Source organism: Numenius arquata, chromosome 1 (genome assembly GCF_964106895.1).
Source record: "Numenius arquata chromosome 1, bNumArq3.hap1.1, whole genome shotgun sequence".
NCBI lineage: Eukaryota > Metazoa > Chordata > Aves > Charadriiformes > Scolopacidae > Numenius > Numenius arquata.
Window position 1 is genome coordinate 107,576,638 of NC_133576.1, and position 24,259 is coordinate 107,600,896.

General features: G+C 39.1%; 1 protein-coding gene across 1 annotated transcript in view; it reads left to right on the plus strand.

The window, feature by feature from the left end:
• Positions 1-24,259, plus strand: part of DGKH (diacylglycerol kinase eta) — a 169,944-nt gene that overhangs the window by 63,006 nt on the left and 82,679 nt on the right. The gene's annotated exons all lie outside the window — the stretch shown is intronic.

Here is a 24,259-nt window from a genome sequence, read left to right on the forward strand (position 1 = left end):
ATGGGATATTTTATTGTAAAATATAAAAATGGATGCTCTACTTGTCTATCAGGATCACAGAGTTAATATTTGGTATTTTTTTTGTCACTCAGTGTGATTAGAAATTAATATGCTTAATTATCTTAACCAGAAGATGCAAGATTTTTTCTTCTTATATTTAAAGGGTGGAGCCTTTTAAAGACACTTTCCTCTCTGCAGTTCTGGTTTAATATGAAGACTATTGAACCAAACCTTACACCCTGAGAAGAAACTGAATACAGATAAGGCAAATCTTGATAAATTATATTTTTAATTTGCAATTATTTCACTGTATTAAACACTAATTGCCTAGTTTCCTATCTGTTCCCAAGTAATTATCGTACTATATTGTCTTTCAGTAATTTGAAGTGAAATAATTGAATTGATGCAAAACTACAATGACTGGCTTGTAAATGAAAATCAATTTTTCCAAAGGAAAACATTATTTTTAGTAACTTCGGAGTTGCAGCTTCAACTGAAAGCTTATGGCAAGTTGGCATCTCTTCCAGTGGCTACCTTGGATATATTAATGTGTATTTATTGAGTGTATTGATTTCTTTTTCCTTTTTTCCCTGCTGTATTGTTCTCCCATAACCTGGTATGATTATTATAAACGTGGTCGTGATAAAAATAGGTGCTTGATAAATGAGGATGCAATGAATCTAAGGTCAGTTTAACATGATCAGGAAGTTGCTTATGAAGAGGTGTATGTCATAGGTTTTATCTTGCAAAGCTTGAGTGGGAGTACAGAGCAATTTGGGGGCCAGCCAGGGATTTCTATTTGTCTTTGAGTACTAAAGTAACAGTAAAGCAGTGACCAGTGGTGCTTTATAGTCACTCTTCAAACAATCATTTTGTATGTGTGTATAAAAGTTTCAGTTTTGTTATTATTTGATAATTCAGTGTATAAACTTGAGGATTTTCTTTAAATCATTTTTAGCTATGTGAGAAAATAAGATTAGATTAGAAATGATGGCAAAAGTGAAAGCTTTTCTTAAGACCAAAGGAAATCATGTTCATTACTCTCTTTAAAGTAAATCATAACTTAAATGTGATAGAAATGAACCATTTGGAGACTGTATATTTGTTTCCACTCCAGGCATCCATTGTTGACTGTTCTATTTGAAGCGATGTTGAATGCAGTTGTAGAGGTGAAACTTTTAATGGACTTTTTTTCCCCATAAAATTTCAGCTGTTATTCTGCTGATGCTAATGGAAGCTGCACCACCCTATTATATTTTAAAGACATTTTAAGGGAGTTTTAAAATATCGAATTATCTAACATGGCAATGTGAGGTACCAGCAGATGGAGACAGAAAGTAAACCAGACTGTGGTGAAGCCAAGTTTCTCGTATCTGGATTCACCTCCACTCAAGAAAACATTTTCATTTTTCAGCTGCCCAGTGCTTCAGACGGGCTGCTATTTTTAGCAAAATACAGCAAAAGTTAGCTGTTTGCCAGAGATCTTATCTCTGGCCATGGTAAGATGACTTAGCTAGAATCAATTTGATGATGGCCTTTCTTTTTCTTTTCATGCTCCCTCTCTTAGGCTTTGTAGAAAACTCACTGTCCTCTCCTGTTCATCTGCCTTGTTGGAAGAAGGATCAATGTGTGTGATATAATGAGGAATGTTCTGGCTCTGATTTTTTCCTTCATCCCTTCCCTAAAAACATAATTTCCCTGCTTTCTGTAGCAGTAGCATGTACATGGTGTGCAATTCCTCAAACTTCCCATGAAGTTGTTTACAGATGGTGATTTTTGTCCCAGTTCCCACTTACTATTCTTTGTTGGGTGGTTTGGACCTGCTGATCCCAGACGAAGACAGGTGCCACAAAGAGGAGATATTCTTTTGGTGTGACAGAAAAAATCTGGTCTCCCCATGTCACCTATGGAGGAGGAGATGGAGATGTGGCCCCTCTACGTAGATACACTTGCAGCATAGAAGATTTTTGAAAGCATTATGTGTATCGCTGGTGCTCACAAGCTCACACTCACGTATCCATATGAAAACCTTGAGAGGTGATCGTCCCCCTATACTCGGCACTGGTGAGGCCCCACCTCCAGTACTGTGTCCAGTTTTGGGCCCCTTACCACAAAAAAGACAATGAGGTGCTGAAGCGGGTCCAGAGAAGGGCAACGAAGCTGGTGAGGGGCCTGGAGACTAAGTCTTATGAGGAGACGCTGAGGGAGTTGGGGTTGTTCAGCCTGGAGAAAAGGAGGCTGAGGGGAGACCTTATTGTTCTCTACAACTGCCTGAAAGGAGGGTGTAGAGGGACGGGGATCGGTCTCTTCTCCCAAGTCACAGGCGACAGGACTAGAGGAAATGGCCTCAAGTTGCGCCAGGGGAGATTCAGGTTGGATATTAGGAAGAATTTTTACACTGAAAGGGTTATCAGACATTGGAATGGGCTGCCCAGGGAGGTGGTTGAGGCACCATCCCTGGAGGTGTTCAAAAGACGGGTTGACATGGTGCTGGGGTTTAGTGATGGTTTCTTTTAGAATCATAGAATCATAGAATCATAGAATGGCTAGAGTTGGAAAGGACCTTAAAGATCATCTAGTTCCAACCCCCCTGCCATGGGCAGGGACACCTCTCACTAGAGCAGGTTGCTTAAAGCCCCATCCAGCCTGGCCTTGAACACTTCCAGGGATGGGGCATCCACAACTTCCCTGGGCAACCTGTTCCAGTGCCTCACCACCCTCACTGTAAAGAATTTCTTCCTTATATCTAATCTAAATCTCTTCTCTTCCAATTTAAAACCATTGCCCCTTGTCCTGTCACCACTCTTCATGACAAAGAGTCCCTCTTCAGCTCTTCTGTAGGCTCCCTTCAGGTATTGATAGGCTGTTATAAGGTCTCCCCGGAGCCTTCTCTTCTCCAGGCTGAACAACCCCAGCTCTCTCAGTCTGTCTTCATAGGAGAGGTGCTCCATCCCTCTGATCATCCTCGTGGCCCTCCGCTGGACCCGTTCCAACAGGTCCATGTCCTTTCTGTGTTGAGGACTCCAAAGCTGGACACAGTACTCCAGGAGGGGTCTCACGAGCGCAGAGTAGAGGGGCAGAATCACCACGCGAGACTTTTGTCAGAGTTAGGTTGATGGTTGGACTAGATGATCTTGAAGGTCCCTTCCAACCTAGATGATTCTATGATTCTATGATTCTGCTGTAGTTCAGTGACACTGGAAACTATTCTCTGTGTTTAGCTCATGTATACGTAACAATTTTACTAAGCCTTCTAGTCTGTGTGTAAATGTTCAAAAAGACTGTATTTCTGTAGCGAGCTATTTTAACTAATTTTTAAATGGTCTTCTGATGAAGGATATTACTAAGTTGAAGTAAAACTGATGAAATGCAATTTCTGAAGATTTATTGAAGTAATAATTTGGCATAAAGCATCTGATTAATACAACAGTGGGGTGAAGGTTTCATTTGAAATTGTGACAGAAATGCACACTTAGCACCCAGACTTTTCCGTTTTTAACAGGTTACTGAATTCTAATGTTCTCTATTTCACAACTGGAAAGGAGCAATTAATTGAAGTAAAACACTTTTGTGAATTTGATTGAAAAATAGGAAGAAATGTCAGAGCCTTTGGAATTTTCAGTGTGCTTTATACTCATTTTCCAAATCACTTTTTCCTGCTGATTCTAAATTTGGGAACAGTTATTTGTTTTTAATTTAAAACGTCCTGATGGGTTGAAATTAGCCAAGTTACACAGAATTGCTGTTGGTTTCCCGGTTGCATAAGCCTACCAGGAAGGTTGTGAGAGGTCACGCTGCCAGGGAGAGCGTGGCTGCAGTTTGGGTGTGCTCTGGCTGAACTAACCAGAAAAAAAATGTTTGTAAAGCAGGGAGTGGTTCTGTGTTAGTTTTTGCACGCGGAGAGGAACTACTTGCATCTATTTTTCTCTGTTTTCTAAGGCAACAGGAGAGGGCACAGTGAATGTGGTTATTGAGGGTCTTTTACATCGCAATATGAATTTAATTTATAGGTACCTGTAATATCTGTCTTTAGGTTCCTGAAGTGCCATAGGCACATAGTTTTATAAAATTTGAAGAAACGGTGTTAGGGACCTGCCGTTCCACGTTATCGTTGTGAGTAATGTAGCAATTTGAGAAAGTGGTATTACTTCAAATGTAGTTCCTCCTTATTCTTGTCTTCTTTGCGGAAAAATACTTTCAGCAAACTTCATATGAAGTCCTCCGCAAGAAGGGATGCACTTGGTGTTGTCCTCTGCCCTTTTGTTGTAATTGGCATTCCTTTTACTTGCCAGAGGGGGAAGATGGATAACCTGAGAATATATTATTTCAGCAGCGAAAGGTATATCTAGCTCTATTCTGGATCAAGCGGAGCTGGAGGAAGCGATTTAGCAAAGAAGCTGTTGCACCCCTCATTTTGGTGTGTAGATGGAGATGCAAATTTCTGATGGCAGTAAATAGAATATACTGATTTGTATATTCCACAGTTAGAGACGTGACAGTTAGATCAGTGGAAAAAAATCTGTTCTCTACATGCTTGAAGGTTTTTATTAACTAGCCTTACCTAGTGAAGGGATCTACTTTATTGGGGTAACTGAGAAACAAGAGCAAAAAATTGTGCAAAAATCTGTTTCTTCAGATGTGCCAGAAAATGGAGATTTTGCATGATTGAGATATTAAAATTACAGTGGTGACAGTATTACAACTTTACATCCTTCTGAAATTACTATATTTCAGTTAAAAAAAAACCCCACACTTCTCATGTTTTCAGATTATTTTTTTCCTACTTACGAAACTGATCTTACAATTGACTTTGTGAAACAGGCCAGTCTTGTGGTCCAATTTTTTCATAGAATCATAGAATGGTTAGCATTGGAAGCAACCTTAAAGATCATCAAGTTCCAACCCCCCTCCCTGATAAATAGTCCCTCCCCATCTCTCCTGTAGGCCCCCTTTAGATATTGGAAGGCTGTTATAACGTCTCCCCGGAGCCTTCTTTTCTCCAGGCTGAACAACCCCATCTCTCTCAGCCTCTCTTCATAGAAGAGGTTCTTCCAGCCCATGGATCATCTTTGTGGCCCTCCTTTAGACTTCTTCCAACAGGTCCATGTCCTTCCTGTGTTGAGGACTCTAAAGCTGGACACACTACTCCAGGTGGGGTCTCACGAGAGCAGAGTAGAGGAGTAGAATCGCCTCCCTGGACCTGATGGCCACGCTTCTTTTGATGCAGTCCAGGATGTGGTTGGCTTTCTGGGCTGCCAGCGTGCATTGTTGACTCATGTTGAGCTTCTCATCCACCAACAGCCCCAAGTCCTTCTCCTCAGGGCTGTTCTCCAGTCATTCTACACTCAACCTGTATTTGTGCCTGGGATTGCCATGTCCCAAGACCTTGCACTTAGCTTGGCTGAACTTCATGAGGTTTGCATGGGCCCACCTCTGAAGCCAGTCCAGGTCCCTCTGGATGGCATCCCTTCCCTCCAGCACCACACAGCTTGGCGTCATCGGGAAACTTGCTGAGGGTGCACTCTATCCGATTTTTAGAACATTTGATCATAAATACTTTGAATCGGCGATGTATAATGCACGTTTTGGTAAACTGTGGATCTTCGCATTCTTTTTCAAATATATGTGTATATATTTTTAAAATATGTTCTGTTAGCAAACCATAGAAGGAGAAGATATAAGGATAATTATTCTGCTTCTGGAGGTCATGACTGTAAAGCTGGGTCTTCTAATAAGCAAAAAGTGCTTTCTCTGTAAGTTAGGATCAATTTGTTTATATCCATTGCAGGATGCCTTGAAAATAACCTAGCACACTGTAAAATTCATGGAGAGCAAACTGTATATAAAGGCTAAATAATGACTTACTCGCCTTCCCTGATGACGGAGGTGTTGTCCACACTTCATACCATGGGAAACTCAGGTGCTGGAAGATGTTAAAGGCTTTCCAAGGTTACTTAGTGAATCAGTAGGGAGGACTCTTGAATCTGGAAAGCTTGGTCCCAGTCTTGGTTTTCTAAAAGAACCTCAACATTTTTTCATTCCAAGATAAATAATTGGAAATACATTTTTTTTGTTTGTTTGTTTTTAGACTTGTTTCAAAATCTCACTTGCCTAAGCAATTAATAATGTAATGACATCAGTACTCGGTTTACTAGTCTAGGGTATTTTGTGCTCTGAGCCACTTTAGTTTTTGAAACAGATACATGTTTTCTAAGCAAGAGGAGTGCTTTTACATATTAAATAATGTAGTCTTTAATTCAGAAGTATTTTCTATCTGTGTGTCAGAAAGCAGCGTGGAAGAGCACTGTCTGGGCTAGCATTTTCAGGAGTTCGTTATTTCTGTGTTCTCACATTAAATACTTTGCATTTCTTAGAGATTTGTGGACAGTTGATATTGGAGTTCTTCTCCTGGAAATGGAATGTAAAGGTTTTGAATTTGGATGGTAGCTAAAACTAATTGAAAACCTTTGTTCTGTCCAGCTTTGTAATTATGAAGTGAGTGGAGTATGCAATCTGTCTTTAACATAGATTTGACATTAGTTTGTCAAATTTGACAGTTAGGAAAACCTTTTTGGACTTGATTCCTTCAGAGTTAGGCTTAGACAAATGCTGTTGTGGAATTCATTGAGCCAGTGTTTGAGCATCTGCACAGAGGTTTGGGATCTGTGAAACCCAAGAAAAACTTGTGTCATTGTGAGTGTGGGGTTGGAGTGTGATTACTTTTATTTTTTCATCAGGTATCTAAACAAACTATATCAAAAAGACCACCAAAAGCTTTATAGTACAGTGTGTTAAAATTCTTTCCTTGTACAACTTACACAACTTAACAATTCTTCAGGCAACTCATACAACTTACGCTGGCAAAAATTCAGTTTGCTAATGTATCTGCCTCTCACCGCATCTGTAAAAGTCTGTTGTCATACAGACACATGCGTCATTGCAGCTCTGCCACTTTCTAATGCAACTAAAAGGGAGCGATTTTGAGATTACTGTCTTAAAAACCTTGGTGGAAGCTGTCAGTAGATGTTTCTTCTGCTTCTCTTCTTTTTTTTTTTCTTCTGGACTGTGAATGTTTTCTGCTATAGTACCCATGAGTTCACAGCATTTTTCAAGGAGTAACCCATAACACCTCATGTGCTCCTGGGTAGCAGCTCATTTTCCAGCTCTTGAGCAATTACTAACTGAAAGTTTCACGTTGGTGGCTTTAGAGGGGTGAGGAGGTGATGTGTAGGAAGGGTGTCCAGTGACCCCATAGCCAGTTGGCTCTTCTCTATTCCAGATTTTGTGTTCTTTACCTTTCTTTAGTTTTATATTTTTGAATTTTCTCACATACTAGGTTTGTTTTAAATATTTTAAAATATGTTATATAAATATAAACAAATATAATATATTGATTATTTATAGTCTTTCAGTTACTTTAGAGGGCCTCGCATTCACAGGGATGTTCTTTAAACAGTCAACTAACCATTTCATAGCCTCCAGACTGCTTAACACGACCAGGTGTGTCATGCAGCTGACTTTTACTCTAGAAATGTAACATAGGGCTTAAGAAATCTTTGTCTGATGATTATCTCCAGGCAGAATTTCACATCTTTCCTACTTCCTGTAATGCAACTGATAGTCTATGCTACTGTAGCCTTGGGAGGTATGAAGAAATTGCAACAGAACGATAAGAAATTCAACTATTTCCTATAGGCAGCAGTTAATATATTAACAACCGAGTTTTTTTGTCCCTTCATTTTGGTTCATTTGTGAATGAAGAGATGAAAAAGAATTTTGGAATTAGAGTGTGACTGACAAATGCTAGCATTTGAGGTAATACCAGAAAAGGCTATCTGGCTCCCCGGTGCCTTTCAGAGTTAAGTTTTGGGTTCTTCCGTAACCTGGCTGGGCACATCCTTTGGGTACCTACCAACCAAATGGAATTGCCTTCACCCAGCCCCGATACCTACATGGCTCCTGCTGTACAGGAATGGATTAGCTGTACTTATGACACTCTCTTCTTGACTCTCTCAAAGTTTTTAACGTTGACAAAGGAAGCAGCTCTTTCTTCTCTCAATGAAGTTTGAAACATGCAGGTTTACAGATTTAAATAAAGTGCAGAAGGGAAGCCCTTGGTATTTGCATAGATCTATCTTGTCCATAACAGTTGGAGGCAGAGTAAGACACTGCCCTCTTTTCAGCAGATAACACCAGAGCTTTCAGTGATCAGATCCCAGCTAAACTGGTTTTCGGACTTCTGAAGTGCTTTTTTTCTGCAGGAGACCTTTCATGAGATTAGGAGAGTGAACTTTAAAGGTATTTAAAATATGGGTAGACGTAGTGCTTAGGAACATGATTTAGTGGTGGTTTTTGTCAGGTTGATGGTTGGACTAGATGATCTGAGAGGTCCCTTCCAACCTAGGCGATTCTATGATTCTAACTTTCCTAGGATCTTTGGCATCATTTATTAGTACCTGTAGGAATTTTGAAATCGTCAAGTCATTTTGTATGAAAAAAGGCTTGAGGTATGTTATTTTCTTCTCTAAGATAGAGCAGCTGATTCCAGAATAATATTGTGCATTGATTTACAGATACGATGATATCTAGGTTTTACCTTATTTATTTTGTGATCAGGGGTTTTTGTAGAAACATATTCCTAAGGAGATGCATTAAAACTATTCTGTATCAGTCATCTGGAATGCCGAACTTGACTCATTTATGTAGCATTAAGCAAGGATATACAGTATGACATGGGAAGTGAGATCACAGAAGTTGATTAAAAAGTAATGAAATATTTCCTTGATTGATTTACAAGACTGGGCTGTAACATGAAAAATTCCATTTACAGAAGCAACTTCATGGTTTGAGCAGGGTATTGCATAAAATTCAAGCAGAGTAACTGGATGTGGGAAATGAGTCAATCCAGTAGTTTGAGAATGAGATTAGGATTTCGATTCACTGTTCTGTTGGTGCTGACTCACTGTGACCTTACACAAGTCAGTTAAATTTTCTACATATCAGCAGCTTAGCCTAAAAATACACTATTCCTCTTACTTTCTTTTACTGCCTGCAAGCTTTGACTGTTGCAAATGAAAGGGCAGAAGTACTTTAAAGAATTCTAAGAAATTTTCAGTACTTGACATGTTCTTAAAACACTCTGTATTTTTTTTAAGTTGCATTTTCCTGTTTTATTACTGTTTCGCAATGTCTTTGCTGCACTGTGGAGAGCTTTACAAAGGGGAAGAATTGACTCTACCATATTTTACAATTAAAGCAACTGTTTTGTAAAAGATTTAGCAAACATACGAAGTAAAAACACAAGAATAGCCTTTCTAATCCCCTTTGATTATGGTCATTTTAAGCCTGTTGAACATAGTTGTGCCAGCACAAACTGCTCAGCCTCGTCTGGCTTAGGAAAAAGGGTTAACTAACAAATGAAGCCTTAAGATATTACAGTGGTAGCATCATCTTAATTAATACTAATTAATATAATATAATATTATATTATAAAATGGTAACATTATTCAGATAAAGTGAGATGAGATTATATTTAACCAGGCAGTTGAGATTCCTGTTTAAAAGCAACCTCCTCTTCTTCAGAGAGGCTTGATACGGCAAATAAGTTTTGTGCTCTTGAATTTTGTCGTGTTTAGTGGTAACCGCTGAAGATGCTGCTGCCCTCACTTGTCCACCCTGACTTTGTCTGTTTTCACCATGAGATGCCTTACCCCATTCTGACCTTTTTTTTCTTCCTGTGTTTTCCTTGGGTTGTCAGAGCTGAATTTGCTCTGTTGAAGAATTATTTCAGACGTACCTGTTGATTTAATGAATCATCCTGACAGCGAAGAAGTTGTTCTTTAGCTGGGGATTAAGCAAAACAGGAATGTGATGCTTTTGCTTGAGGGTAAGAGTGACTGCACATTGGGTTATGGACCGGCTATTACGCTTTAGTGTCAAACACTCCCATAATCTGCATCAATTTGCAAGTCTGGGCAAGCCCTTAACAATACTTCCTTCCATTTTAGTACAAATGCTGCCTGTACACGGATGGTAGGAAGGCTGGAGTTTATTGACTTTGCAACATATTACTTGCAAAAGCATCGGGTGAAAAAAGGTTGGAGAGGCGCAAATCGGTGGCCTGTAGCTCAGCTTGGCTTGCCAGCTTCATGACTTCTTTCTTTTCTCGCCTGTATTCTCTTGGCAGTCTCTGACCATGGGTAACAATGCTATCAAATGCATTTGGGACCCCTATGTGTGTAAAAAGAATGTATGTTTGCGATACATGTGGTTATATATCAAAAACAGAATATATGTGAGTAAAATAATAAAAAGTCTGTGAGTCAACATCTCTGAATAAGAACAAATCATATAGCACAACCAATTTGTTATAAAGGCTTAACTGAACTGTGTGATCTTGTATGTACTTACAGCTATTTATATAGCAACTTTTGCCTTTTTTTCTCCTCTATTATGTTTGCATGCAGTACAAATCTAATAAATATTTATATTCTTAAAAAAGGCAAGTGACTTTCACAAGACCAACTCTTGTGAGTTATTTATGCTACTGCCTGATGTAACTAAGAGAAAAAGATTGACCCTATTTTGCACTAAAAAGAGAATAGGAATTAACCTTTCTTTTTATAAGAGCAAGGCTCGAGCAGCCTTCTTTACATATAGAAAACTCAAATCTGTATTTAAGGGCAGAAGTGACTAACTCCTGGTAACTTACCAACTTGCCTTAGCAAAAATGTTTACTCTTCTGTAACTTAGGGATTGAAAATGTCAGCTTTTGCTAAATGACTACCAAAACTCTTCTGTGTATTTTCTCACTAAATGTTGATTTGTAACTATTCGTTTTTTCCACAACAAATCCTTCTTAGAAGGAAAGGATAACTTACAACAGGTCTTCCCTGAGTGTCTCAAATTTCAGATTTTGATACTGCAATTGGCCACATGTATGTACCTCCTATAGTTAAAGTACATATGTTATAAAGAATCAAAAATACACTTATTTCACACAGCCACTGTGGTTGCTTTGCTGTCAGCTGCGGTGAGACACTGTAGCTGAGCATTACCATCACACTACTACCCCCGTGTGGTCGTTAACTATAATCCAATTTTTATAAAAAGGAATGAAAGGTTTTGTGGATTATTTTCATTTAAAAGGAAAATTACCAATTATAGAAGGACACTGTGTTTGTGTTTTATCTTAATATTTGTTCAAGACATTAGATGTAGAGTATTGGGAGATTATAAAAATTAGCACGTGTTCTCCTCTTCGCACAGTGCTGTGATAAAGTCAGTGTTCTTAGGAAGTTGCTATTAGAACTAGCTTTTCCAACAGCTTTTATGGCTTGATTAGAGAAACAACACCTGGAAATTTCAGGTATAGAATCTACAGTAACTGTTATAACCTGTAAAACATAAATTGGAACATATATAAAGAAAATTAACATGAGATTCCATTGACATCAGCTGTTTTGTATTAAAGTATTATTCACAGTATTCACTTCCAAAGTAGTTTTTATGTCCAAAAAGTCAACGCATTGGAAGTGTCCGTGACATGCTGCTATGGAAAAGAGTAGTGTAAAGAACAAGAGTACTCAGAAGCATACGCAAGAGACATTGAGGAAATAAATGCTTGGTTCAAAGCAATGGGTAACTTCTAGGAAGGTGTGGAAATGCTCTTTATTTGTATGACTAGTCTATTTATTGTAGAAAGCAGAATTACTGAATATAAACAAGTTTATGATCTCTTTGTAGGAAGTATATAGGCAGGTATTAATTATGCAGAGTGTGAAACACTCACATCAAATTTAAAAAAATCATTTTTATTGTTTCCTGTTAATTTCTTGTCATTGCAATATGTAATAAATTTGATAAATAATGACAATATATTTTTTGAAACATTGCAGGAAACTTTTACTTCATAATGATAGCTTTTAGAATTTAGAAAAGATTAAATTATTTTTGTGCATGCTAATGATGTACCTTTAAAGTCAAAAATATCACTGTCATATCTAAATTCTATCAAATTCTGGCATAATTCCTTACAATTAGTACCAAGTTGGTAGTGGAGCTGTCTTTGTGTCTTGCATTGTAAACTGAGTCATTTCATTATTGGGATTGTATATTCTCACCTATATGTGGGTCCCATGGAAAGGTAGTATGTGGTTCCTTCATGTAGATAGCTTCCATGTTATCTTCATCCTCTGGCACAATTATAGCAAATAATTTCTAGGACTAATTACAGTTTTTGCCAACCATCAAGACCCGGAGTAACTCTGTTGCATCTTTTATGTAAAATTTAGCACCGTGTGGTATGCTAGGGCAGTTTGTGGTGGAGAGGGCTTTTTCTTCTGTTGGTTTCAAGAACCCGTCTCAGTCTTCACTAAACACAAAAAGGCGGCCAGTGGTCATCATTTATTATTCAAATCCCAATTTGTAGATAACAATACATGAATCATTCTTAAGAGACAGAAAATAAACATTTTTCTGTATTAGTATTATCAAACATCTGTTCTGAAGTAAACAGTGGTTTCCACTTCTTCATTTTTTTCCCAGCTTTTACTGTTAACATGTCTAATTATACTCCAGTTGGACTCTGCTCAGAGACTATGTCTCTTTCATACTAGAGAAATGTTAGTGTAATTTTAAAATTTATTGTATTTGTACTTTTTTGTGGATCTTACTCAGACAAGTGGTAGAACCAGTTTCCTTAGAACAAGAACATTCTACTTTGCTTTCCAGTAGGTGAGGAGATGTACTTTATATCCCTCTCCTGTTTAATACTCCTGGGGCTTGCTTATTCAGAAAGACGTCCCCCCCTCTTGATAGCAATGTTAGTGCACATTCTCTCTGTGTGTCGATATTGATCCTGTTTGTTCATTGAAAAGGTTTCTGGGTAGGTGAATTGAACACTTAAATTCAATTATAAGCGTCCTCAACACAGGAAGGACACGGACCTGTTGGAACGGGTCCGGCGGAGGGCCACGAAGATGATCAGAGGGATGGAGAACCTCCCCTATGAAGACAGGCTGAGAGAACTGGGGTTGTTCAGCCTGGAGAAGAGGAGGCTCCAGGGAGACCTCATAGCAGCCTTCCGATATCTGAAGGGAGCCTACAGGAGAGCCGGAGAGGGACTCTTTGTCAGGAGATGTAGTGACAGGACAAGGGGTAATGGTTTTAAATTGGAAGAGGGGAGATTTAGATTAGATATTAGGAGGAAATTCTTTACTGTGAGGGTGGTGAGACACTGGCACAGGTGGCCCAGGGAACTTGTAGATGCCCCATCCCTGGAAGTGTTTAAGGCCAGGCTGGATGGGGCTTTGAGCAACCTGCTCTAGTGGGAGGTGTCCCTGCCCATGGCAGGGGGGTTGGAACTCGATGATCTTTAAGGTCCCTTCCAGCTCTAACCATTCTATGATTCTATGATTTCAGTGACACCATGTATCAACTGGTAACAAATGTTGTTAACAAATTTAACTGGAGACTCCAAAGTGTAGTTTTTCTCAATCGTTGGTTATTCATATGAATAATTCTTGATTATTCATAGCATATCTGAATGGTTACTGTAAATCAGAGGATGTAGGCTCACACTGCAAATGACCCTTGCAGATTTATGTGTGACTTTTCCCATCACCATTGGCAATGATGCTAGGTTTAATAATCCTGTTTTGTTTTTTTTCTTCCTTGTTCTTTTTTTTGTATCAGTGCTGCTTTAAGGATCCTCTTTCTCATCTCATGCTTATCATGCCACTTTTCTCTTTCCATTTAAATGCCTTCATCTCCTTCTGGTATTCAAACAGTAGTATAAATTTTGTTGTTCCTGAGTTAAAAACTGACGTGTTCCTTCCACAGGGTGTCTTAGTGCGTCCTTTTTGTATCTATCTTGATTGTTTAAAGCTGCAGGCTCTTTGGGATGGTAACTCCTTGTTTTGTGCCCTGGACCAGATTCAGCCCATTTTTGGTCCAATCATAAATGGCACCAAAAGGATGCTCCAAGGCACAGCAGGCTCTGCATCCATCTTTGGTGATTAAGGCAGCAGAAAGTAAAACTACTGTAAAACATCTTTAGAAAAAAACACCACCAACCTGCAAAGAAAACAATTCCCCCCCCTCCAGTCACTATGTTTATGTGTCAGAATATTTATTTTTAGTTATGTTTCTCATTAATGTCCCACCCCATTGAAGTTGAGTCTTAAAATAGATAGAGAATTATAAGTAATTAAAAAAAAGATGTTCTGTATCGGAAATGTAAAAATTACAACTTCCCTGATCTTTGTCTCAAACTTGGACAGTCAATTTTTTTTTACATATAGAAAACTAATATTTTCATTCTATCAACTTTAAGGTATATTAGAAAAAACATAAAGAGATCTTCAGCCTTCTCATTCAGAATTCTAATCCAACCAGTTTCTAAAGCTGAAAAAAAGCAAAAGGCCTGGTGTGTAGCAGGGCCCATTAATTAAATGGGCTTCTGTGGCTCGGCGCTGCATTCCAGATAGATGGGGTGGGCACAAGGAAGATGGAGGAGCCCATTAGCCTTCAATAACCAACCTACCTCAAGGCCTCCTGTTGTTCTCATCATCTATTAGCTTGTCAGCGCCTGTCTGTGCGTTTTCCCCCACGGGCTTCTTTTGTGAGTTTAAGACCTTCATTAACTAATGGGTATATAAATTAAACCATGACTTCCAGTGGAGAATAAAGAGGTTTAAAGCTGTTGTTGGCGATGGCGCCCATGGTATTGTGCTGACAGGCCGTTTACCACGCCAGCTAATGGAAAGGAACATGCGCCTAGACCTTGATATATTCTGCCCCTTCTGAGGGTATGGAGCTACATTTTGAAGTGCGAGTGAAAGTCTCTGAGGGATTAGCAGTCCTGATCTGTAGTTTAGAGAGAAAAGTCTGGGGAGAAGTATTTCCTCTTTTGTAACCAAAATACCTTGCGTTTTTGCTGGATGCTCATATTGTGGACGGAAAACCTGTTCAACGTCTTGAACGATAGTTTGAAAGCAGCAACTACAACATCATTAGATGAATAATCTTCTGTCAGTTTGCGTGACTGTAGAGCAGATGAGCACCCTCAGAGGCTGCTGCTCAATGAAGCTTGATCAAATGCCCTCTTGAAATCTCTGGCTGCTGTTCACCACTTTCACTGATTGATCACCTTTCAATTGGCGACCTGAAAATCTGCTAGTAGCTTTGGTGTTAAAGGAAAACACTTGCAGTCTCTGCAGCTGACGGGATAAATCAGTGGAACGGCTTTAAAATCAGCACTGCTGATTTGAAACTTGCCTTAGACTGTAGGAAACGTCCATTTTTTTTTTTGTGGTGTTAGCTGCTGTGTCTCTAGAATTGCTAGTGATGGTAGTTTCAGCCCAGGTAAATAAAGCCGGTGTTTCATACATATAAATAGGCATGTGTAGGTTGTTTTTTTCTGTTTCCCCAGATGAATCAGTGGGTCTAGCATAGCAAGATAGGAAGTGTACAGATGGTTTATCTGTTTGAGGAGCATCTCTTTGGTGTAAAAACAAACAAATAAAAACCAACCAACCAAGCAAACAAACAAACAAACAAACAAAAAAACAAAAAAAAAAAAAAGGAGGGGTGGGTGGAATCTGGTTGGAAGAAGTGAGAGTGATAAGTTCAGATGACTCAGAAATTACTCTTGATGTGGGTGCTTTGACTTTTTTGTCACCTTTCTGTCATCCAGGTCCTTGTGATTAGCACCTCTAACTACTGTCTGGAACCAATTAATAAACCCACAGTATCTTTGTGCAAATGAGATTTTGAACTAATCATTTTTTCTTAAAATATTCCATCTGAAGGGCCTTTCATTTTCTAAAAAAGAAAAGCATTGTGACAAATAGCTACAGTTATTTTTGTTGGAATTAAGATATCATAAGACCATAATTACCTAGCCTTTTCTTTGAAGCCTATCTAGTTTGAAAGGAGATTGCGTGCAAAGAAAATGGGATGCTCTGGCTCAGAAGTTTTGGTGAGTTTAGTTCTAAGGAGCACCTGCCCTGCCTTTGTGCTCCGAATTACTGGTCCTGAAATACGTGTGCTTGTGCCTCAGTGGCTGAAGATCCCAATGGTATTATCTTAACAACAACTTAACTGTTGTTGGCTGCTTAACCTGAAACGTTGCACGATGGCTGCATCTTCCCTTCTGTGCCTGTCACAGTATAGGAGACAGCATGGGCAAGATTTTCTAGGGTTTATCTGGCAAAGTCCTCCAGATGTTACCACAGGGAAAAGATAGCAACTACAGACGGTCCTTAAGTACTTCATACTTAGAAACTGGATGAATCTCAAAAGTTTACGGTATCTGTGTTAAACATAAGTAAGCAATTATGAGAGTTAAAGTATTTTAAACAGAAGAGAGTAGATACCAAAGAAACGTGACCAGGAAATGTAAGAGGAAATCTGATTTACCACATCTATTTTTAAAAAAATATTTTCCATGCTTTCCACTTTTATGTGAAAGGCCAATGAAATAAATAGGACACTTGATCCGCATCCCAGAGGAGAGGAGAGCTTCTCGGTCATAAAAGCTCTTGAAGATGGTACTTCATTGAGAGGTTTCACACAGCATAATCAGATCTACCTCAAGGACTGTATGCTAAGCCTAATCTTAGTACATAGCAGAATGTAAGACTTTCAAAACCTATATCCTCTGTGGAAAAGCATTTGCAATTCTCCATCTTTGTTCTGTTTAAAAATACTTCTAGATGTAAATTGATTAGTTTGATCAAAACACAGAACAACCTTATGACTCATTTGATAACTGCGTGTTCATAATGTTTTCTCCTGGTGAAAAGTAAGTGTGATTTGAACAAAAGAAAGTTGGAGCATGCCAAGTGAAGAGAAATAACAATCATCCTATCAAGTGAATGTTCTTCTCCCTGTTTTTCTCCTTACAAAGTACTGTGAATTCGGAGCGGCCTTTGAGTTTTGAGTTCATGTATTGACATTTTACATCTGCATCATTGCCCTACAACAGCACTTTATGAGTTTAAAGTGCAACAAGGGAGGTTTACACAAGGGAAAACATTTTAGTGGTAGAGGATCTCTGTAACTGGGGCCTCTAAGAACATCTTAGGCAAGTGTCTTATGGGAATAGTCCTAAGGATGGCTGACAAAGGCAGATGCAGACCTCATTTAAATAGAAAGGAAAGAAGGATGGTGTATTTTTGTAATGACAGTCAGGTCATGTGAAAAGCCAGATTTTAGACCCCCCGTCATTCTGTGTAGGGATTCTGTGATTGGGAGCTGGACATGTGAAGATTAACTCTACAGAAGCAACGAATGCAGGCTTATGAGATGCAGCGCCTCTGCTGCTCATGTGTTTCTGTCTTCTCATGCAGATGTTGGATGACAGTGGCCTTTTGCTAACAAATGAGCCAGAAAAAAGTTTCAAGTCAAAAAATGTGACACCTGAATAAGATGATAACCTGTTTCTGCAAATCTGTATACAGTTAGTATTACCTTGGAGGAGAGTGTGGACTAAAAGATTTTTTTATGTCTCTTCTAGGTCCTTTATGAGTCTCTGATTTTGTTAGTGGGTATAGAGGATACATTGTTAAACAAAGATTTCAGAATATTTTTGAGGTTTTATTGAAGCTGAAATAGAATTTGCCTCTTTTAGCCCTTGGAAAGTAGCTTTTGCATCATGATGTGAAGCAAGCACACTGTAAAACACATAAATGCTCTTACCTTCAAGGTGCCAAATCCTCTTACACCATGGATATGTAAAGTGACAGGTTTTATAAAATTGGGAATTTATTTATATGAAAAGTACTTTCCTCAATGGAAAAAAAAAAAGAACAACCACAGCTATAGTCAAGTTTTCACTCTGGCACATTTATTTCCATGTTTCTAGTTTTACTTGATTTTATGCTAGGGCTGTTTTCTTATTAGCAATTTAAATTGTTTAAATGTAAAAAAATGTGATCCAGCTGTTTAAAACAGAAAAGACAAAGTCCATACTTAACTGCTCAAGTCACCAAAATAAGAAAAGCACGTGACTACATTTATTATATTTTAGCAATAAGAGCTGTTGAACAGCAAGTGGGATGGGAGGTGCTGTTGTCCTGTGCAGGGGTCTTAGGAAAGATTCCTTGATGTTCAGACATGGTTTGCCTTTGGCAAGTCCATGGCAACTGTGTCTAGTTACCTCCTCCTCCTTCATGTGTCCAGAAATATGTTTCAAGAGGATCCACTCCCTGATTTTCCCACGGACTGCAGTGAGGCATTGCATTGTATTCCACAACTAAAGGGTTTGGACACGGAGTAAGAGCCAGAGCCTATATAGAGCTGGAGGAGAGATTCCGTGATGGGTAGAAAAGCGTGAGCCACGCTGTATAAACCTCTGAGAATTGCTGATCTGCCTCATTCTGGTCAGAGACGTGTCTTTTGGGAGAAGCAGCCTTAGTGTGTTTTCTGAATGAGAGAAAATAGCATGTACATGAATGAGCCTGGTCACAAAGGGAATGTGAATTCAAAAGTAATTACAGGCTCTTATTTCCCGTCAGTAAGCAGAGGGGAAGGGAGGGTCTGATGTATGTTATTCTTCTGCTCTCCAGTCTGGTCATCTCAAAAGAGAGAATTTCCTCCTGTCATTGTAATGTGAGAATTCTGCTTCCGCTGGGCATGCTGCTAAAGACCGGGAAGGAAAATAGGATTTTACCATGAGAAACACTACAAACAGCTGAGACCTTCTCCTTTACTAAAAGTGCCCTACTGTTTTGGGGAATTCATCAGCACTCTTGTGGTAATAATCCATTTCCTAAATTTATAGTGGTTCAGTAGGAACGCATGTAGTGCTTATGTGGAGTTGCCCAAACAAGTGAATGTATCAGCATCGTCACTTGGAGGTGAGGAGGTATTATTCCTTTTCTGCCTGTTCAGAATTGAGGTGCAATGAATAAGTCACCTACCAGAGATTACAGAGGACTCCAGTGGCCTGGAAACTAAACGTCAGATCTGTTTGGCACTTATTCGGTACTGTATCACAAACTAATTTTTATTTTTTTTTTAATTTTCCTCCAAAATGCACCAAGCTATAAAATATTTAACTACTAAATTTAATAACTCTAAATTAATTAAAATACAGTAACTGGAACTGGGATTTTTGGTGTCAATTTGGGCTCCAGACATCGTCTAGAACTGCTAGATTTTCGTATAAGAAAATCCTGTTTGGTAGAGATTGTGCAAGGGATACCTCAATAATATTTGTAAGAAATGATGGAAAAGCAAACTTAGAAAGAAGGTGTGGTTTTGTTACAAGGAATTTCACTTTTAGAACTAACAGAATGTAGAGTAAAAGACATAGAGAGTCAGAATCTGGCTGTTTGTGTTGGTCTTACAGTCTTAAGAGCAGTCTACTGTATGGGTGAACAAGGCGCTTCTGAAAAAAAAACTCAGGTGTAAAAAGGAAGCGTAGAAAAGGTGGAGGCAGCAGCAGGTGATCCAGAAGTAATTTGGAGAAAAAAATCAGGCAGGAATGGGGATTAGGAAAGACAAAGCTCACGTGGAGTTGAATCTAGCAAGGAACGTGATGGCCAGCAAGAAGTTGGCTGTCTTCTACAGATCCATCAGCAGAAAAAGGAAGACTAGGGCAAACTTGTGCCTGCTGCTGAATGAGGCAGAGGACCTGGTCATAAAGGACATGGGGAAGGCCAAGTTACTCAGTGCCTTCTTCACCTTGGTGTTTACTGGTAAGAGCACCCTTCTGCAATCCCAGGTCTCTGAGACCAGTGGGAAAGTCAGGAGCACTGAAAAAAAAAACCAAAAACTTACCTTAGGTGGAGGACGGTCAAGTTTGGGAACTGCAGGTACACAAGTCCAGTGAACCTGATGGGTTACACCTCCAGGTGCCGAGGGAACTACTGCTTGATGGCACTGCAAGGCCATTCTCCATTAGCTTTCAAAGGTCATAGCAACTGGAGGTGGTTCCTGAGGACTGGAAAGATGCAAACTCTTATATTCAAGAAGAGCAAGAAGGAGGATTTAGGGAAGTGCAGACCAGTCAGCCTCACCTCAATCCCTTGGAAGATGATGGAGCAAGTAATCCTGGAAACCATTTCCAAACACATTAAAGACAAGACAGTGATTGGGAGGAGTCAGCATGGTTTTATGAAGTGGAAACCATCAGCCTGATAACATTCTGCAGCCAAGTGACAGGCTCAGTGGATGAGGAGAGAGCAGTGGATTTTAGCTTGAATTTAGCAAGATTTTTGACACTGTCTCCCAAAACTCTCTAATAGACAAACTGATGAAGTACAAGCTGGATAAATGGATGATGAGATGGGCAGAAAACTGAGCCTGGCAGCTCACCCGAAGTGTTGTGATCAGTGACACAAAGTCCGGTTAGAGGTCAGTCACTACTTGTGGACCCCAGGGGTTGTTACTGGGGACAGTGCTGTGTAATCTTAAACAATGGCCAGGATGATAATACAGAGTATACCCACAGAAAGTGTACAGACAATACAAAATGAGGAGGAGTGGCTGATACATCAGATGGCTGTGCTGCCATTCATGAGAGACAGGCTGGAGAAATGGGCCAACAGAAACCTCATCAAATTGAGCAAAGGCAATTGCTGTGTCCTGCTCCTGGGGAGGAAGAATCCCATGCACTTGCACGGGCTGGGGGCTTCCTGGTTGGAAAGCAGCTTAGCGGAGAAGGACCATGGCGCAGTGAAGGCCAACAGTACTCCTACATTAGGAGGAGTATTTACCAGCAGGTCAAGGGAGGTGACCCTCTACTTAGCACTGGTGAGGCCACACCTGGAGTGCTGCGTCCAGTTGAGGGCTTCTCGGTAGAAGAGAGACATGGACATACTGGATGGAGTCCAGCAAAGGGCCACTGGAGCATGTTTGATATGAGAAGAGGCTGAGAGAGGTGGGACTGTTTGGCGTGTAGAAGAGAAGGCTCGGGGGATCTTATGAATATGTACAAATATCTGAGGAGTGTAAGGAAAACAAAGGCAGACTCACTGGTAACCAGTGACAGGACAAGAGGCAGTAGGCACAAATTGAAATACAGAAAATAGCATTTAAACAGAAGAAAAAACTTTTTTCTGCTTTTTTTTTTTTTCTGTTTTGAGGATGATTGGTTACACTGGAACAGGTTGCCCAGGGATGTTCTAGAGTCTCCATCCTTGGAGATACTCAAAACTCAACTGGACATAGTCTTGGGTGAACTGCTCTAGGTGATTCTGCTTTGTGAGGGGAGGCTGGACTAAATGGGTCTCCAAAGATCCCTTCCAACCTCCACTGTTCTGTGATTCTGCAACAGCTATGCTCCTTAATTGTGAATAAATGTAACCTGAGCCTACAGCGCCAGCATTAGTTACAGAATACCGGTATTAAAAAAGTTCTCTGATATTCCTTGTCTCAAAATGCCGCTTTTTGTCCTGCAGCTTCGTTTACACTTCTGTGCTTTTCAACAATTTTTTCTATCATTCTGATCACAAAGGAAGAGGGATCGTGTATTTTTTTAGTTCCACTTTTATTACTTCTGAAGTCCTTATCATTCAAAAAGTCATTGATCAACAAATTTGATTAAAATGAAATGCCACTTATAGTGAGACACTCAATAAAATGATAAGAAATCACAACCAGACTCTTGTGGAGGAGAATAAAGAAGGTATTTTTTGCAGGGTGGAGACCAAAGAACACACGGTAACTGATTTGCTCCAGGTCACACACAAGATCTGCAGTCAAACTGGGAACAGGTTTCCAATCTGTGGTGTATCTATCCTATATTTCTGCTTTCTCTAAATAATTTTGATTATAATCAAAAAGATTTTTCACCGTCTGTGATACATTAGCTCTTCCAAGGGCCTGTTGCTGTACGTTGGTTTTTTTTTTTTCCTGCTTGCATATTTCACTAGTACAGTTTTACCGTCATCACTCAAAGTAGATTCCCAGCCTTCTCACTTAAAGATTAATTTCTCAATAGTGGGAAATATATTATTATTATTTGTCTCCTCATGCCTGAAAAGTTGTATACATAAGCGAGATTATTCTAGAAGTAGAGTATTAAGCTAAGACTGTTAGTGGAAAAATACTAGAAAATGTAATTCAAAACATGATTAATACATATCCAGGATTTTATGTGCCATCCAGTAAAACAAATGTGGGGCCAATATAAACTTGCAATGGAGTGCAGCCACTGAATTAAAGTATGTAATCTCTGTATCTGCAGCAATCGGAAACACTACAAAAATTCAGGAATTCTTGGGTATTCAGTTAATAAACTTCTCTGTAATTCTAAACATGTCAGGAATCTGCAGATCATAGGGCTATAAGATCTGTGAAATTGGTGTCTTTTTGACTCTATAGACTTGAGTATCGAGTAAGATACCAATTGCAAGGACCGATCGCCTTTTAACAATGACTTGTAATTTAGAAGAGGTTAAGGAGTGAATGGATGGGATGGTGTTTTTACATTTTTTCGTCTCTTCAAAGAAGTGAGTAAATATAAAGATTCTGAGAACACACTCTTTTTAAGCATACTTGTGTAATACTGAGATTTCCTGAAATTGTATGTTTACAGTGTGTATGTTTTGGAGTAGATGATGGTTGTAGGTCCCTTTCCAACTGAACTATTCTGTTCTGTTCTACAACTCTTCCTGGCCTTGTGTGAATTCTGTTGCTAAAAGCTTTTTCTCTTTCCTAACTTGATCAGTGAAAGTCAGACAGAGGTGTGGAGAAAGCCTGCAGGAAGGAAGGAAGTTGTTCCCCAGCTTTCCCTGGAGACTCACAAGCTCTGAGTGGCTCTGTAGGCTCCTTTCTACCCTGCGTAGCTCCTAGGAAGTCTGGCAGCATCACTGGAATTTGTTTAAACATTCTCGGAAGGGCAAAAATTAAAACTCCAAGAAGTAAAACACAGAAGGTTTGTTATGACAAGCTTAACTTATGATTTGTTATCAAGAAAGGATCGTTTAAAAGTTTGTAGCGGTGTTTAGTATATTTTTGTTATATGATGCTTTTGAATTTCCTCAAGTAATTGATCAACTGTTATTTGCATGTTAACGCTGGCTAGAGCTAGAGGAAGAGTTTGCTCTTTTCTGTGGAAACGTAGTGGGATTATTTTTTTTCCGCATTTTGCTGCGCGTGGTGGCAAAATGGTTTATTTTGGACCTATACTGCATATACTTTACAGAATGGCAAGTGTGTTGTGTGCTCCTCCTACTTAGTTGAAACCAAGACCCAAATAACTCTGGTAAAGAAAAAAATCTTGCCAGCTGAGTGCTTTGACTGCTTATTATGGAGGGGAAGGGGTTCCATTTTTTTTTTCTTCCTGAAATACGTACCATTTATATTCTTCTGTCTCAAAACCAGTTAGACTTAGTGGTTTTAAATCTCTCTGCTCACAGCATGTATAATTTAAAAGGAACAGCTATTAAAGCTCCAAATGGCAGCTGTAAAATACTACTCTAAGACTAAGTTAGCAGAGTTGTGTAATAACACAAAGACCCTTAAATCTTTGGCACTAAGTCACAGTCCGATGGAGTGTTTTGTCCTTTTTCAGTGTATTACAGCTGTTTCATGCCCTGATTAATGAGAACACAGAGTGAAATCAACATGTTGTACATGGGTGGAAGTTAGGAGTTTAAATACTTGAACTGCAGATAAAGTTTCTTCTCCAATTCTCAATCTGGTATCAAGTTCATATCTAAAATAGATTTTTGTTTGTCTTTTAATTCCCAGTGTAATGTTTCATCCTAATATGGCAATATCCTATTCATTTTTGACGTGTGCTATAACCTCTATTTTTAAAACAATCTGCTAATTGAACTTCACCTTGCTACCAAGATATTTTTATTACGGCAACTTCTCTGAAAATTCTTACTTACTTCATGCTTTGCTACACTACCTTATATTCCAAGTAGAGGAAGCTGAAAGATTTTTTACATTTTTTTTATTTTATTTTAACAACAGTAATGCAAAATCTGTTTCCACAGCATAGTCTGGAAGAGAACATGAAAGGAGAACAAGGCTGAGGAAAAAGTGCACTGTATAAGCTGTATAATTGCATTTATTTGTATTACAGTTTCACTTAGGCTAGAGTCATCCACATGAAGAAATCCAAAAATATGGAATATAAGAATAACTTTGGAAGAACATACTGGTTTAGTATTGCACAAAAATGGTGATGCTTAATGACAGGTTAGTGTTGTGGTGGGGATGGGGGGAGTGTGGCTGGCTTTCATTCTGAGATTTTGGAAAGATGTTTTCTCAAAGCTAGCTAGACTGTTTTGTT